At 48.8% G+C, this 17950-nt stretch overlaps 1 long non-coding RNA gene across 18 annotated transcripts in view; it reads right to left on the bottom strand.

Annotated features, from left to right (window-relative positions):
* The window catches only part of LOC106040340 (uncharacterized), a 47935-nt gene that overhangs the window by 24705 nt on the left and 5280 nt on the right, over positions 1-17950 (bottom strand). For 11 of the 18 annotated variants that reach the window (XR_010833603.1, XR_010833589.1, XR_010833598.1 and 8 more), the window contains 3 exons: positions 11711-11886; positions 5486-7974; positions 1203-1464 (listed from right to left, as the gene is read on the bottom strand). The exons of 1 other annotated variant lie outside the window; for it this stretch is intronic. This is a non-coding gene — a long non-coding RNA (uncharacterized lncRNA). Of the gene's footprint in view, positions 1-1202; positions 1465-5485; positions 7975-11710; positions 11887-14641; positions 14868-17950 lie in introns of all 18 variants that reach the window. 6 more of the 18 variants (XR_010833593.1, XR_010833600.1, XR_010833592.1 and 3 more) reach the window with 6 other exon arrangements.

Raw genomic sequence — 17950 nt, 5'->3', positions numbered from 1 at the left:
AGCGGGAACCCACACCGTCCTGTCCCTGCATCAGCCTTCCTAAGGGATCCCGGGATGGCTGCAACTACTTTCCAGTTCACAGCAACCCCAGGGAAACCCCAGCATATGTCCCGATGGAGGTCTTAGCAGACAGAAGTGGAGAAAGAAAGTCATTCTGACCAGTCATGAAACACCAAACATATATAAAAGCAGTCTGCGTTCTTCCTCATAGCCCATGCAGACCCTGCAGCAAAGGGGGAATACCCAGCCCTCTCCTGGCACAGTAGAGCCTCCAGACACCCCAGTGTCGGCCACGGTGCAGCTGTAGGTGTGGGACACGTGCATTATGATCTGCTGTCCCTGGAGAGCTAAACTTCAACACCCACTTGAGGCCGCTACTCACCAAGGGCTCAAAGTCACATCAGCTCAAGGCCCACATATATCTCAGCAAATAATTGCGTGTGATAGAGGAGATCAGTTGGCTGAAGCAGTTGGTTTTGAGGCTCCTACATCTATCATGTATGCTGCTCAAGGATTTTACCTCCAGGTAGACTTGGTTGCCTGGACCAAACTCGCAGCCATGCATGTGCTTCACAGCTGTCCAGAGAACGGTCTGCTGCTTCTGACCACCATGGTCTCCTCTGCAGTCAGAGTACATCTGCTGCAAGCTCAGAGCAGAACTTCTGATTTAGTTTTGATTAAAATGAACCCAGTCTTGCATGCACAGAAACCGAGCTGCCAACCGATATGGTGCACAGAGAGTGATGACAGTTAGGAAATTTGCTTCAAAACCACACAACTGTTCCAAAGTGAAACACCACTATAGTGGGAGCCCATGATCTCTCAGCTCCCATCGGTTTTCTAGGGAAACATGGCTACTCCAGACTGAGCCTAAAGTGTTTCTATAAACTTTTGGTTTTACAGCTTCAATCCCAGCCCCTCGGGGGAGAATTTACACACCTTTCACCTTTCATCCAACTGTCTGTGTCTATATACAGCTCCTGGCACACAGATCAGAGAGGCCTCACCCAGCACAGAGACAGCTCTCCCTCCCTAAATATGGGGCAGGCATTGCTCCAGCTGCCTAACAAGTCAATTTAGAAAGTCAGCCCACGGTACTACTGGGTATCTCAGAGCAAGTCTGAGCGGGGAGGGATCTGCCTGCCAAGGGCACGCTCCTCCACCAGGCCAGCAGTCTGGAGTTGCATTTGGGTAGTGCCTACCTGTCCTCAGCTGGACAGGATCCCGTTGGAAGCAGTGCTGTGTGGGCCACCTGGGAAAGTATATTTCTGCTCCATACTGTGTACCTTTCCAACCACTCGTGTGGACTGGGTGGGTCCTGGGAGAGAAGAGCTCAAGGCAAGCCTTAGGAAAGTATCCACGGCAGAGAAGCAAACAAGGGCTGCGAGGTCCCACTCTGATGGGCTGACTGCTGCCAGCTGCCTGCTTGAGAGGGAGGAATTCTCCACTTACGTGGGATTCTGTCTGAAATAGGAAACACAGTTTTTAGTGGCTATGATCATTCAAAGAAGAAATGCAAAGACAAAAATGAACAACCAGAAGAACACATCCACATGCTAGATGTTTTAGAACAAGGGCTGAAAAACCTTTCGTGGCTGCTGTCGTTCTGGGAGTAGGCTCATTCCAGTGCTGATGTGTCTCTGCCATCTGCAGCCAGAGGCCCTGAGCCCTTCTAAAGCCCTGATGTGAACTATGAGGTGGACAATATCTCCCTCCTCAACGGTGATGCCTGTGTTCCAGCTGTGCTTTCACAGCTTCGACAATTCTCATTTCAGCCTCATCCCCATTTCGCAGAAAGGCAAAGGGCTATGGAGGAGCAGATTCTGGCTGCACATCGCTGCTTGGAGCCGTAAAACATCTGTGGCTGAATTGAGTCCCCAGGAGTGTGCGTTGCTGTGCAGTGCAGAGCTGACCTGGCAGCAGTTAACCATGCCAGGGCTCTGTGCTCTCCACTTTCATCATGCTGCCATCTAGTAAAATTCCTTCAAGTATATGCGAAAAGCCCCTTTCACTAAATATATTAAGGCAATACAGTCCTTTAAAGGGACACGGGACTCAACAACTAAGGCAGTTTCCTCGGCCCTCCACGTGTATCTGTATGTGTGTCGCTGGGTTTGTTTATATACGTACATATAGGTACATACATATATAAGCTTGTTTGTACATACCTATACACATACACGTAAGAAATATCAATAAGACTACACAGAAACTAGAAGGATCAGGAGGCAGCAAAACAAGAGGAGACTAAAGCCAGTACACAAAATAATGGCTTCCCTGAGAGCCTCCCTATGTTTGTTCCACAACAAAACCAACAGTAATGAGGCCAAAAAAAATCAGACCAAAGGAACAGTGAAACCTGCGGCAGAACAACAGAGAGAAACAACAACTGAGAGAAAAATAAATGGAGCATAAGGCAAACTGAATCGCCTACTCAGCCTGTCCTAACAGGGCAGTTTTGGTGCGTCCTGACTTCCCAGGTATTCTGAAAGAGTCAAAAATCAGCTTCTCATGTACGCCTTTCAAAAATGCTCATGCATGGCACAGAGACAGCTGACCTGGCCTAGGTAGGAAGACAGGGAAGATTTCATATTGGGCTTCCAAAGATTTACTGGGCTCAAAGGCAGGATGAATTAGCTTCAAAGGTTGTGTAGCCTGTTTGCTGTGGAGAAGAGGACTTGCCTTTTTTAAAACAACGCTTCACATGTGTGAGAGGAGGGGGACCACCATTTGCAGGAAAAAGAAGGCTAAAATGCAAAGTATTTCCATGTTCCCCTACTTCTCTGGCACCCTCTAAATTATCAACCCCTACTTAGTGCCCCTCTCCCCAGTTTAAATTAAAAAAATCATTTCAAATAGTGCTGGCCATTCCTAGTACAAAGCACAGTGTGCACACATTATATAAAAGAGACACTGCATTCCTCCAGGAAGAGATAACAAGCCACAGGGGAGGAATGCTTTCCCCAGCGTGTCTGTGCATGACCTAAACCCAAACAGAATCAGCATGCAACTGGCAGCTCCCCAGCAGATGACTCTCCGAGTGTTTGAATGCAAGTCAAGGTGGCGAAAACAATCAACCAAAATGCCTGTCTGCAGACAGACTGCACAGACCTGCAGGACATGGAGAGAGGCCACTGCACTGAACTGGCTGAGGGTTCACCGCACGCTTTAGGACTTGGGTTCTTATAAAGAGCTTAACTCAGGCTTTAGATGCTGAAAAATCTGGTTCCGGGGCATCCTCAAGACAAATCCTGAACCCTGAAGTATGATGGAGCGTGGGCACATGCACGTGTCCACACACACATTTACAGTGAGTTTCCTGAAGGATACTCTACTCCCAGTGACAGGAAGCCCACCGTGCATTCCTGCTTCCAGGCACGAGCAGAGGTTTGCCATGACTTACCTCCGCAGACACTACACGCGAAGGATGAGGAGGACTCACACAGTAATACATTCGAGCAAAGACTTGACACCTGCCTACAGCACCACAGGGCTCCAAACATCACTATCATTTAGGAATAGAAGATTTAGTTAGATTGTACCAAATGTGTAAAATTCTCCCTGAATTAGACCCAACAACATATTGAGCACTAGCTTAGGAAGCAAACACCCTCAGTCTTCCTATCACTGAGACAGCAGCAACTGAGCAGGGAGATCTGGTGGATTGGCTGCCAATCCATCGATAGGCAGCCAGCTACTCTCACCCACACTTACCAGTTTTGCTGGTGCAGCTGTACTGGCAAAACTCCCCACTACAGCAGAATCGAAGAGTGGGATCAACAAATCAGACAAGCAAAATCAGCTTCATTTACCCAGCACTTTTATGCTGGTATAACTGGTAGGGATTGTGCAGTGAAGCAGTGTAATTAAAATAAAACAAATAAACAAACCTTTGCCGCCAACATCCTGCACTGACCAAACTTGGAAGCGTGAATCTGTTTTATCCAGTGGTCCTCTACAAACCAGAGACAAAGGACTATTAAATGCTCCCAGCTTTGGGGTGAAATACAGAACCAGCTTCACACAGAAGGTGCTTTGGCTGAGGTAAGCAATCAAAAACACTGTAAGCAGCTGGAAATGGAGGAAGGCAGAGAAACAAAGGAGGGCTCTTAGGATGAGATTTTGGCCGCTGTTACTGTGGAACTGATGTATTTGGCCACTGGACTGGAGACGCTCTGAGTTACTGGATATATGCATGCTGGGGTGTTTGGTGTCTCGCAGCCAAACTAGAGACAGGAATTTCCCTGTTTGCACCATTTATTGGAATACCTGTTAAGATGTAAGAGAATAAGAATCCCTTTAGACGAGACCAAGAGCCTACCTAACACAGCATCCTGTCACTGAGGGGCCTAGGCAAAGAGCAGATCAGAGTGAGTACGGAATTGCTGTTCCACAGCACAACTCCCTGCCCCCAGCAAAGCTGCTGAGGGGGAAAGGAGACTGCCCCTACATGCACCTTCCCTCCTCACAGCCTGCCCTGAGCTGCCTGGCCTCAATCCGAGGGCAAACCTCTCTTCTGAATGGGACCACGCCTGAATTGTATCCTCACGAAACACCCAAACCTTTCTGCTACAAAGCAAAGACAAGAGTTCAACAGTCAGAGCATGTCATACCTTTTTTGTTGTTGTTTTTTATGGTATCCATTTGCACACTGCCTAATTGAAACCCCTATATATTGAAATCAGAATTAAGCAGGGCCAAACATTGAAGACTGTAGAGACTTGAATTTCAGAGGGCTAATGCTGAGGTTCCTATTTTAACTCCTGTCAGATTTAAGGCTGTCAGTCAAAGGGTCACATTTGCCTTCAAAGACTGCTGTACTATTAGGAATTTCCTGATGCTAAGCATCTTGGCTTAGCTGCCCGTTCCGTGGCGGGCTGGGAGCTGCAAGGAGGAAGCTGCGAGACCAATCACTTCAATGTATCAAATACCCAGGAGCTCAGTGCTCTTGTGTGGGGGATACAAACAAGTACGTGTGCTAATTTCATTTTCAAAGCGACGGTGGTGTTTAAATTTTGCTCCCCCTGGAGAGGGTATGTGACAGAACAGAACCGCTTCTCTTGTACAGCTACGAATCCTGCAACCACAGCTTGAAAAGCAAACCCATTGCCTCCTCTGCCAGGTAACTGGGGCCTTCTACCAGGCTTGAGAGCTCCTTCCAAAAGCCAGCTGTAAGTGAAGAGCACGGCAATGGGCTCTACCACCTCAAAAACATTTCTCCTCTTGGCAAGAGCATCCTGGTTCTGAGGGGAGGGCGGCTGCTCCCTTTCTGCCAAGGCACAGTGCACCCCTTAGTCTGGACCACAAATTTGCCCACAGAAACAAGGACTCAGTGGCTACAGCACTGGGCACTGCAGAACTTCAGCTCATCCCACCCCAAATCTGGACGTAGAGCTGGAGATCTGGGAGGCTGTTTCAGCTGGGATTTGTAAACTGCAAAGGCAAGGCCCAAAGACACAGGAAGCCCAGTGGTGTTTGAACTTACCCTGCTGACATAGTCCAAGGGCTCTGCTCCTGCTGTCTCTGCCTCCAAGAGGCCCCGGCAGTTTCTCAGTGCTGTAGGAGCAGCGGCAGTCCCAAAGCACAGGAGACTTACTCCAGCAGACTGCTTCTGGGGAAGAACCACCTCAGAGTGATGCAGCCACTGTGCTGAGCTCTGCAGCAGTACCTCTCCCTCCACCTCTAGCAGTCTTTCGGTGCGGAGACCCGATTTTGTTTCCACGGTCTCCACTCTCTCCAGGGTAGGTTCTCTGATCAGCTAACACAGCTCTGCTAAGAGGGAGGAGATGGGTGAACATAGCCATGAGGCCTCTGCACAAGCGCCCTGGGAAGGGGGGAGCTCTGCCCAGGGCAGCAGCTGGCACTGACACACCAAGCAGGGCACAAGTATCTCCCCTTCTCCTCCTGCTGCCTTGCCAAAGCATTTACAATTAATTTTGAGTTTCCCCAAGGGAAAAAAGATTAAGGAATGAGTAAGAAAACCAGAGGCATGGGGAGTCGGCTTGTACTCCCGCTTGCACTTGGGGGTTCAGCTTTGATACCTGCAGCATGTGGAAACTCCCAGTTTGACTCCCAGGGACCATTTTCTCCAGCAATTTCACCACACCTTGCACTCCCACCAAGTTATCCTCCCTCACAGATCTGCCCCAGATAGAGCATATCTCACCTCTTCTGCCTGAAAGCTCTTCTCAGATCAAATCAGCAGTGCCTATTTGTAGGGAAAAGAAATGTGCTCAGAGTTCAGTTTTGGCAATGCATCTGTGCTGCTCCTTCCCCAGCCCAGGGGAATTTGGGACTTTGATCTGGCCTGATGTCTGCACAAAAAAACCCTCTACATTATCCATGATACTACAGGTACCCACAACTCAGGCCATCAGGAGCCCTTACTTCCTCTCCAGGTGTTTTTATTTTTGTTTGTTTTTTTCATTTGTGTTACATAAAGACAGATTTGTTAAAAAAAAAAAAAAAGGAGTTGAAGTGTCTGCTGGTGAAAAGTGCAGCCCAGGCAGGTGAGGGGAGGAGAAGCTCCATGCTGGCCTCTCTGAAAGACCTCCTTTCACAGGTAAATTTGGCATTGCTGACCACCCAATCTGCTTTGGGGGGCTGGTTGATTAACACATGTACAACACATCTATGAGAAAATAAACAACCGTGGAAATGACAGCCATCCCCGTACGGGCTGCGTTCCACTCATGAACAACCTGTTCTGAGCAACCCCGAATCCCAACACCAAAATACCAAAGCAGACCGTGGGCATCAGCCCAGGTACTGACCAGAGGTGGCCCTTCCCAAACTGAGATCTGAGAGGTCTGTGGATGCGTAGAGCCCAGCTACCGTGTACAAGCTCCACGTGCCTGCACTGATGACTGCTGGAAAGCCGGAGTGTAGGCAGGGGTGCACTGTGCTGGGTTTGTCACACCTCCCTGCTGGTATCTGAAATCAGAGCACAGCGAGGGGCTCATCTTCTGTGGTAACTGGTGGGGAATATCCTGACGGGGAACGTGTTTCTGTGTGGTACAACACTGTATTTACGGGAATACAATATCCACAAAAATACACTGGGGACTCACCCAGCTGGCGGAACCATGGCGGTCTCCTCCAATTATACTTGACATATGAGAGATGGGATGCCAGCTAGCACCTGCCTTGTGTTTATACAACACCACAGTACAACAGCTGCTCTATGCCCCATGCATCCGAGACTGCTTGGAAGGTAAATATACCAAGTACAGGATAACCTGAAACTGCTAGGCAGCTAGGGCAAACACCTGATGCAACTGCTGTGCTCTGAAAAGGAAGGGCACACATGCAGGGATCTTTACCAGTGCTGACAAGGTTCTCTGGGAGGGAGGTCCCAAAATATTGATGCCCATGTGTGTTTTCTTCTCAGAAAGCCACATCTCTTCCTTCTTTCCTTCATGTCGCTATGCTGTTTGCAAAAGCCAAGTGAAACCCTGAAATCACACTTGAACAAACTCTGAGAAACAAACCTCCACTGACAGCTTAGCTGGAAGCACTGATTGCAGGAGCAAGCTATGCCTCGAAAAGCTGAGCAAAGCCAAATTTCAGCCCAGGTGAGCTGCTGTGTGCAGTGCAGGCATATGTAGCTCTGGCTGTTATCTCTTTACAGAGCAGGAGTCAGATGCTGCAGGCTAGGCAGGAGGGACTGTGTGCAGATGACACTGTTTTATGATCTGAAGAAAGAAGAAACAGTAATTCACAGAAGAGAGCAACTCTTCACTGTCCTGCAGGACAATGCGCAGTGCTGCAGCACCACGCAGGGCGGCTGGGCTGTACCCTCTGCCGCTGGTTTCCTCTGCGATGCTGCAGGCGTGACCCAGGGCTGGGGGAGCAGAGGGCAGCCCCCCTCCCAGCTCCCTGCTGCCGCTGGTCCCAGCACCGCCCGGTGCCCGGCTCTGCCCTCCGCCTGCTCCTACGCCGACCTGCTCGAGGCGAGTACTTTGCCCCATTCTCCTGGAAAGTGCAAGCAGGAGATTAGCTCATGCAACCCCAAACAAAAGCTCACAAACTTTCCCCCGTGCATTTTTAATTGCTGTTTGACTGATCAGTTTCTTCCCCATCCTCCTCTGCACTCTGAATCAAGCGTGAAAGGGAACTGCTCTGAGCTCCAGACACTCCCCAGGCTCCAAACGACCATGACGCTGGCTTTTGTGTAGCACAGTTACACCGAAGAAAATGAAGAGCAATGGAGAGAGCAACAGAGAGAAATGGACCGGGTTGGCTCTGAGCAGGCCAGATTCTGCCAGGCAGGCTAATTTAGAGTGTGCAGCACTCAGTCCACATGGAGCCCTGTTAAATTTAGCAGTGCTAGACTCTATGAAACACCAGATAGAAGAATATTCACAAGTGCAGCTGCCAAAATACATCCCACTGGGAGGCGAGACGAACACTCCATGGATTTCCTTGGGATCAGAGCAAACGTACAGCCAGAGCTGGTACACAAAGATTTCAAGATGACCAGCTGATTTCAGTGAGTACCTTTAGCGTGGTTTCAGAGACAGACTTCGTCAAGAAACAACGGGAGGAATTGAAAGACAAAAAAAAAAAAAATCAACAAAGGAGTTGCAGGAACTTCAAACCAGCAGATGCCTACGGATCTATACCACGAGGGCGGGTGGATTCCCCACTGCCTGAGAAAGGCTGAGCTACCACCGCAGCGTGCCCTGCAATGGGGCCACAGATAGAATCTCTTTCTTCCACCCCGCCACCTAGTTCCACAAACCTCTAAGAATTTAATGCATTAGAGGCCTCTGCCTTTCAGTCACACGTGGTTGGAACTGCTCCTACAGGTTCCAGTCACTTGGGGTGGAGGGAGTTACAGAGGGACTACATACACACACACGGTGTGGTGGAACTGCACTCGTCTCACTTCTTCAGGCCCTGGGCTGGAGAAGAGAAAGCAGGGGCTGCTCAGCACCCAAACGCATCTGCTCGCCCCAGCTCCGAGGCAGACGAATGGCTGAGCCCCAACAGGAGGGTGGCAAAGAGCCAAACGCTCCCACTTCAAAGCTCAGCAAGGCAACCAGATTGTCTGTTGGCTTTTATTACGCTGCTATTGCTTGCGTGGTGAATTCCAGACAGGGGATGTAATGATAGACGGGCTAGAATTGCCTTGCTAATGATAAAGTTCAGGTACAATGTGTAGCCAATAAAGAACAAACCTCTTGAGTTTCATTCGGAAATAGCTGCTCTCAGTCACAGGAGTTTGCATAGCACGCATTCAAGGCATAATGACCGGCAGCGTTCGTCATTTTGGGGGAGAAGGTGAATTTTTAGCACGGAGTAAGTAGTGCAGATGGTCAGAATGTAACAACCCAGTTTATTCTTAGTAAAGGCTGGGCGGGCTGCTGGAGTCTTTGAGCAGGGTGTTGTCTGCGAGTGCGGTGAGGTGTGGAGCCTTCTCTTCCAGGCAGAGCTCAGCAACACTCTCCTTCCAAATCCTTCTCCCCTCCACCTCTTCCCCATAGGATGGAAGGAAGAAAGAACAAGGGATGGGGATACTTAAAGAAACAGCATGGGACAAGTCTCAAGAAGGAAAATCATAGAATCACAGAATCATTTAGGTTGGAAAAGACCTCTGAGATCATCAAGTCCAACCGTTAACCTCGCATTGTCAAGTCTACCACTAAAGCATGTCCCTAACCAACACATCTGCAGAAAAAGGACAAGTACGGCAGCAAGGCGCTCTCAGAGGGCAGAGCAACAGAAGGGCTGGGTCATTACTGCGTCTGCCAGTTGTCTACTGTGTGACTTTAGGGGAAGTCATGGCATTTCTCCGCCTCACTTTTCCAGTCTATGGAATTATTTAGACAGCAATATTTACAAACCGAAGAACAAAGGTAGGATATATATAATAGGCCTATTCAAGCCCAGGTAGCTTCTGTTTGCTGTGTTTAGAAACGGGCCCATATCTCTCTGTGTCTTTCAAAAACAAAACACAGCCAATCACCTCTAGCTGAAATTAAAGACCTGTTTTCTTTGACAACAGCTCTTACACACATCTAATGCCCAGCAGTGGCCCAAAGGTGTAGAGTGCTCTGTCAGTCCTTGTAGTATCACACCACTGAAGTGCACAGCAAAGGAGAAAACAGCACTGAAATACTATGAAGAGCCAAAAATTATCCCACACCATATTAACGAACAGGTGATAAGTGAGCAACCACATAGCCTGAGTATTTAGGACTTCTGGCACGTCTGTTAGAAAGTGACCCTATGGGCTAACATTCCAGAGGTGACCCTATGGGCTAACATCCCAAAGGCAGGGCCTGGCACAGCAACGGGTTCGGTCACGGGCTGACAGCACCACTCCATATGGTGCTGAGGCTCTTGGAAAGAAAGGTGCTGATAGCAAGAAGGGGATGCCTGCCAAAACGAGCCTTTACTGCAGCTCACTCACTCAAAGCTGTCAGGCAAACACCACAAAACATCACCTGGGGAGCCAGGCTGACAAGGCGGCTGTGCACAAGGGAACAGGCCTGCTAACAGAATTACACAGCACGAGCAGCCCGGCTCAAGGGACACCTGAGTCCTGGCCCGGCTCCAGACCAGCTCTGGTCCCTTTGAGATGTGGGGACAGCTCTGCGTGGCTGGCCAGCACCCAGGGTTTCCTATAGGATTGTTAACATGGGGTACACAGCAAGGAGAAGTGACACAGCTGCTTCCATCCCCACCTGTCCCTGGTAGCACCCTCACACCACCTCTGTGCGGAGCTGTACCCAGGCTCAGGGGGCTGCCAGGTCACATCTCCACGCACAGCACCCTGAGGCAACAGCTGGAATAACTAGTAGCAGAGATACGAATAGCCAGCCATGCGCATCTGGAGCAATGGACACAAGGAGGACACTCAGACACTCCTCTTCCTAAGACAGGCTGGCAATTCCTTGGATCCCCTAGGGCACTGATCCACCAAGACCAGCACTATTTGCACTGACATATCCTCAAAAAAGCTGGAAATACGCCCTCACTTTGCAGGAGCAACAGGTTGGGGAAAGGACCAGGGAATATGGGGAATGCCTGAAGTCAGACGGAAGTGAGTATGTGCTGAATCGGCTTAGACAAAATAAACCAATAGGCACTAAAATGGGAGGGTCCCCTCACAGAGCCACGCAGCAGACAGAAACCTGCTGGAAGGACGGGAATGTGTTACTGGCAAATTAGCAGCTCTCTGTAAGATATGATCTGAACCAACCTGAAGCAGCCCCAGACAGATGCACCATCTGCTCAGGGCATTCCACAAGGACATCACGGTGTCAAAACCAGCAGACAGATCAAGGAGCGTTAATACAGAACATACCCCTGAGCCAGCCGGCAGGGAGAGATCACGGCAGCCCTTCAAAAGGGCAGTCTCAGGACCATGCCTCCTGCTCGAGCCAGACTGGAATTTATCAGTGACATAGTATACACAGAGGTGTGACTGCTGCTGTAATGCAATGGCTCTCTTGGAAGATGGAAAGGAATGGCAGGATGGACGTCAGACAGCAGCTGACAAATCATTCAACAAACGAGACGGCTGCCACGAGACAGAAGATGAGGCATCCAATTTTAGTGTTGTAACAAAACAATCCAACAGTACAGGAGCCCCGATACAGGAGAAGGTTTCACAAGTATCATTGGTACGCTTGCAAGCAAAGGATCACTCGGTCAGATGATAAGAGTAGCAATGAATTCTCAGCACTCTTCTGAAGTTCACCTGCTTGGTGTGGTCGCCAGAGAGCTCCCGAAAGATGCAGGATGTGGCTAACAGGACCACGTGGCTCACGAGAGGCCTGCAAATCTCCCGTCCTGGATGCAGTACAACCTTAAGATCCGCTGTGCATCTCTGGAAGAGGCAGGTAACCTCTGCTCTTCTTTTCCTCTTGTCAGCTCCTGCAGCAAGAAATTCAGTTCTGAGACCTCGTGGACAGGCAGTGCAAGTCCTGTTCCCGGGCCCTTTGTGGCACACACAGCAAGGCGGGATGCTGGAGTACTGACTCCTCTACACCTCACCTCCCCGCATGCTGCATGGAGCACAGGATAAAGACCTTCAGTCTAAACTCCATGCACGAGGCTTAGCCCCACAGACTCTAGAGGACGCCACCCGGCAGAGATCCCTCTTCCCCTCACCTGTGCCCCATGGACCTGGCAGCACGCATGACTCTCAGATACCCTCACTTCCTTCGGCTCTCTTGCCACCATCATTTTTCAGTTGTCTCAGGTCCAGCAGCAGAAGAGCAGCACATGCCTACTCTCCGCAAACCCAGCAAGCAGCGAGGGAAAACAAACCAGTTAATTTTCTCTCCTGCCCCTCAGCTCCTTGGTATGTTTGATGCACCAGCTCAGCTGTCAGTACTCCACGCTGTGGCAAAGGGGGGGAGCAGAAGGAGTCACGTTACAAACCCAGCTTTCTTCCTGAAGGATTTTGAAAGGGGATGGACATTATTGGGGAAGATGAGGATTATCCCTCATTTCTTTACAGGAAGGCTCTATCAGTAACAACACTGGTAATAACCAAAAAAGAGGCAGCTCAGGACTCTGGCTGAACATGTTGCTTACATATTACAAGTAAGATGTCTCAGTGTAAGTAAAACAAACAAACAAACACTGGAACCAACCAAAGGCTAATTAGAGCTGTACAGCATTTGCCAGAAAAGCCCCCTGCTGAGATACAGCTTATCCTGGCAAGGGCAGTTGTCTGTCTGTCCAGACAAATCGCATCCTGGCATAGCTCACGAACAGCTGATGGGCAAGAGGGCTCCTGGGGGCACCCCTTGCGGCGGCTCCCTGGGCCATCCATCCTCACCAGCACCCTGCAGGGAGAGGTGCCACTTCTTTTACTCCCAGAAGACAAGGCCACACTGTGAAAACTCATTTAGGCTCAAGGAATGCGACTCGCTAGAGAACAAGCCTCTTCTGGCAGCCTGGATTTTAAGAGCAAAATGTGAACGTTCTACAGGTCTTGCAGGAAAAGCTGGAGCACCCCCCGCTGCTCGCAGCGCGGCCAGGGGACACTCTGCTGCTCAGTGCCACTATCCGTTCAGCAGGGCTCAAACACACAGCATGTTCACGCTTGGCTTGTTCAGTTGACCTCATTCATATCTGAAAACAAGGCAGGCTTTGGGAACTTAGTGTATTTACTGTGTTCGAGGTGCATTTTAAAAGCTTGATTCCTGCTCCATTAAAATTGATTAACTTGGCAGAGAGTCTGTAAAAGACTTTATTTCGAGACATACCAAGAAATGAAGATGGTTAATGCAATTATGCTGACAGTAAAATGCTGAACTTAATTAAGATCTCAGCAATGATGACATATTTGTGATGATTAAGTTCAAGATCTGCAGATAAGAGGACAAAGGTAAATTTCTTGGTTCCCTGTACTCTCTTTTCTTACCTTCTCTCCTAAAGAAAAAAACTCACTACAAACCTCAGTCTCTTCCTCAGCCTGTCATTCCTTCCCAGGGATGTTCATAACCCCTAGCTAAATTTAACAAAGGATCAAGGATCATAAAAAAAAAAAAAAAAAAAGAGGAAATCAAGTTCCTGTAAATTCAGTGAATATGGGCACCTGGGCTGAGGTGAGCAATCCTGCAAGAGGAATTCATCTTTTGCTTGGCTGCAGAGGAAGAATGCACGGATATGAAGGAGAGAGGATCCAACCGGATGACACAAAGCCATGGGGAACCAAGCTTCATCATTCCCAGAAAAGCTTGCCAGATGGCAAATGCGAAAGAAGACTTTCTCCTGGAGGCACACAGTACACCACAGATGACATTAAAGATAGCTTCATCTCTTTTGATGGCTACTTGTATTGCACAAGTGCTAAAGAGGCAGCTTGTTACTGCACACAGTGCTGCACACCCAGAACAAGAGTCCTTCTGCTTCCACAGCAAACTTTCCCTTGCTTCTATTGCAAAACTAAAAGTGAGTTCCAACAACATTCCAGCCACCTTGCGCTGCTAGAACAGCTCCCTCCACTCACGCCCGTCTCCTGGCCAGGGGGCAAAAATGACTTCTTTCTACACCTTTCCCTTTATTAAAAAAAAAAAATAAAACAATAAAAAAAGAAAAAAAGAAAAAAAATCATACTGAAATCATACTACTCTAGTAAGCTGGAGCAGACAGCTTCCATCCAGACCTGGGTTACTGTGTCAAACAAAAAAATCCAGATATTTAGATCGAGAAGCTGTCCTTGAAAACCCTGACAACACACTGGTAGTCTTACCAGAATTAATAGAGTCATGGAAGCAATGGTTGAAAGGGACCTGTGAAGGTCCCTTATCTAAACCTCCTTGAAACAGGGCCATTGCCAGTGGTTGATCAGAAATGGTGTCACTTTGTCTAACTAAGCCTCAAAAACTACCAAGGATGGAGATTCCCTGATCTCCCTGGGAATCCTTTTCCAGTGCTGGACCACTCTCCCTTGTGAGAGGCAATTTCCTAATAGCTAATCTGAACCTTCCCAGCTGTGATGTGCAGCCACTGCCCCTTGTTTTACTATCTGCCACTAAGGACATAAGCCTGGCTCCACCAGCTTTGTAACTGCTCTTCCAGTCGCTGTAGGGCACTGCTCGATTGCCCTCAGCCTCCTGACCAAACAGAACAAGCCCACCTCCCTCAACCTCTCCACATACCCCCAGGTCCTCACCATGTTGGTAGTTCCCTACTGAGTCCCCTCCACATTCTCACAATCTTTTTCACCCTGGGGCCCCAGAACTGGACATTACTGCCCTTGCCGTGGGCACAAACCCAGAGCCCCGTCCGTAGGCTGGCAGTCAGCATTCCTGGAGCAGTCTGGCACTGGGTAGTCTTACACGGGTGACTTTTATCCAGCAGGACGACAGAAGAGGTGCTGAAGTGAAATACCAGACAGTCTAGAGGGAGAAAAGAACTTCTAATAATCTGTAGCAAAGCATAATATTATCACTGAGAATTACCCTGTCATCTGAGCAGCAATGAGCTGCTCAAACACAAAATAGGCAAGTGCGGGATGTCATCCCTGTTTGCACTGCTGCGCCGGGACAGCAATCTGCTACAAGTACCAAACCGTGCTTCTCCTGCCTGCCCCAGACGCTTCCAGCACACCACGATGGAGCCCCTCTAGCCTTGGGGACCCTCAGGTAGTGGCTCAGTTTAGAAAAGGAAGAGGAAACTTTTATTTAGACCAGAAACTTTCAAGATCACTTCCTCCTTCATATGAAATCTGTGTAAATAACTTTATTGATACAACAAAGAGACAGACGTCACTGGAGTAAATCACTCAAGCACTCTCCCCATTCAGGCCTGAATACAAACATCATAAAGCTTTTTCCTAGGAAACACAAAATGAATAAAAACAGGCCTTGGTGTTGAGACCAGATCCCCTCTCTTAACCACTAGCCTACAGGTCATGTTCCTCCTCCTTCTAAGCTCCTCCTGGGAGCTCAGCTCTTCTCTTCTATATAAACCCATAAGAAACAAATGACTATGTAAAACCAAAATAGTCAGACTAACTTTTCCTAGAAGACAAAATCCAAGAAAACACAAAGCGGTTTTGGCGAGATGACTGTGTGCAGGGAGATGCTGAAGGAACAGCATGCACTCGCGGTACCCACTGAACACAGCCCACATGACAGCCAAAGGGAACTTGGGGCAGTTTCTTCTGCCTATCCTTTGAAATACATTTACCACCAGAAGAGTTTCACTTAAAAACACCACACACTTTTGGCAGCATAGTGAATACTAAGGAGTATGTAAGTAACACACTGATTGAGAAAATGCCTCTGGAAAACATGAGCACACGTCCATCTGACCCAGCTCCAGGGGGTGTAAAGCTGTCTGGGAGAGATGGAAGGAAGAAATGTGACAAACTGAGGGAGTTCAAGATGAGATGACATGCCCAGAACGAAGGCTGTAATCACAGCCCCAGGTGGAAACAGTACTCATCTACAACTACCACAGTCAGCCCCTGCCCTCCTGGGCATACTGCTCCTCACCAGTTTTGGCAGCAGCAGGGCTGGCAGTGGAGCAGCAAGCACACGTCCTGCTCCAACAGGAAGGCCCTCATCTTGCAGAGTGCAGTGCCAGGCCCAAGTGGCCCTCCTTCTTGCTCCACAAAGAGCAGCATCCCTGAGCACTGTCTCTCAGAGGATGCTATGACCTGTTGATCCTCTGCCCAGCAGACCCACGTTTGACTCCGCAAACCTTGGTCCAACCTTCCCAGTGGGCCACCCATGGCTGGCGGTGCCATCGCTCTGCAGTGGTCTCGTACTTCACCCCCTGCGCTGCAGGTCCCTGCCGTGCGCTGGGCTGAGCTCTCCTTTCTTGGCGAGGTGAGGCCCAGGCTCTTTCTAGGCAGCGGCAGGAAGCAGTCTCAATCTGTGCCGTTTGCACTTCAAGCACCAACAGGTAGGGACTTGCACTTTTGCCCATGGTTTCCATGATGAAAGTCCCTAGAGGATCTGTTTACATTGATATCTGGGGTCAAGCCTGAGGGTTGACTCCACTCAGCTTCGGCCTACCTCAGAGCTTGCACCAAAGCCACCCAACTCTGTCCTTCCTGATCCTCCAGATGAGCTCTTCAAGGAATCAGGCTTGTTTCTCCTTCTGGGCTTGTCTTTACTCGTAGGTGTTAGCGACAGGAAGCGAGCTCCACAGCAGCTCTACGTCAAGACCGGGCAGTTGTGGATTTGGTGTTGGCCAACTGCTCGAGCTTGTATCTTGCAGGTGAATGGTTTGATTCCAGGCATGCAGCGTGGAGGCGTGAGACTGACAGGTTGAATTCTTCTCAGATCCTGAAGTCTAGCGAACCCGGGCCAGAAAGCCTCCCAGAGCAAAGCTAAAGGAGGCACCAGAGAAGATGGCCAGCAAAGCAGGAACTGGAAGTGTCTTTGAAGCCAAGCTTTAGGGATTTCCCTGCTATGGCCTGAGACCACGTCCCTGACAAATTTTGTGGTATATGCCCACAAATGCTTGTATCTGCCTGACTATACAGTCTAATAATCACAAGTTGCTTGCTTCAAAGTTAGGAAGCCCATCACGGATACTCCCATAACTCCCTGTTCCGCCTTTCAGACCTTCCATATACATCTCCTCCACTTCTTATAAGCCAGTAGTATTTTACAGACTACCTGGAACAAGGGCCAGCTTCTGCATCTTCTCCAGCATGTGCTTCTTGTGACACAAATGAGCACAGGGATTCACCAGCCACAGTCCCAGAATTCTTGCTTCCCAACATCTTTCTCTTTCAAGTTCTTGTTACTCGCCAAATACTTACTCAGGTACAAGCAGCTTTTGAAGTGCCTAATCTACATTTCATTTTTATCCACAGACAGTTTAGGTAGCACAATTGTCGAAAGTGCTTGCTGGGATCCCTGTGGCTGACTACAAGCCATAGACCACAAATATCTATTACTGTGGGCATGTTCCAGGCTGTCCACAGAAACTTCCAGGAAACACATCGATACAATTTGAGGCATCTCGTGCCATAGAGTCAAAAACAGGATTTATACAAAACATGAGCTACCAAAACGGGTACCAGGACTCTCAGGTAAAGGGTATTGATCTCTGTTTCTAAAATATTTCTCATTTTGGCTTAGAAGAGACCAGTGTTTATCAAAATTGACCACAAAATATACGCTATCATTCATTGCTAAACAGATGCGTAATCTGCAATGTGAATGCACATCTGCAAGAGACTATGAAAGGAGACATTTTCTAGAGCATTTCACAAAACACACAGGGGCAAAGTTCAGAGCCTGATTATGTAGGTGTTAATCTGATAAAAATAAAACCTGTGTCCTGTCAACAAACTTGGAGTGTCATTGCCAGAGGTACAGACTCGGAGTAATCCTGGCCATGCGCTGCACGTCAGAAACAATGTTCTGAAGGGCACACATTTAAAAAAGCTTTCAGTCTTAGGATTGTGTTTAAGGGCTTCAGCACTTTCTCTGAAGAAAAAGTAAATTAACCAGAATAC

This window comes from Anser cygnoides, chromosome 9 (assembly GCF_040182565.1).
Source record: "Anser cygnoides isolate HZ-2024a breed goose chromosome 9, Taihu_goose_T2T_genome, whole genome shotgun sequence".
NCBI classification, from domain to species: domain Eukaryota; kingdom Metazoa; phylum Chordata; class Aves; order Anseriformes; family Anatidae; genus Anser; species Anser cygnoides.
Note: the sequence above shows the minus strand (reverse complement) of the source record. Positions and strands in the feature narration are given on the sequence as shown.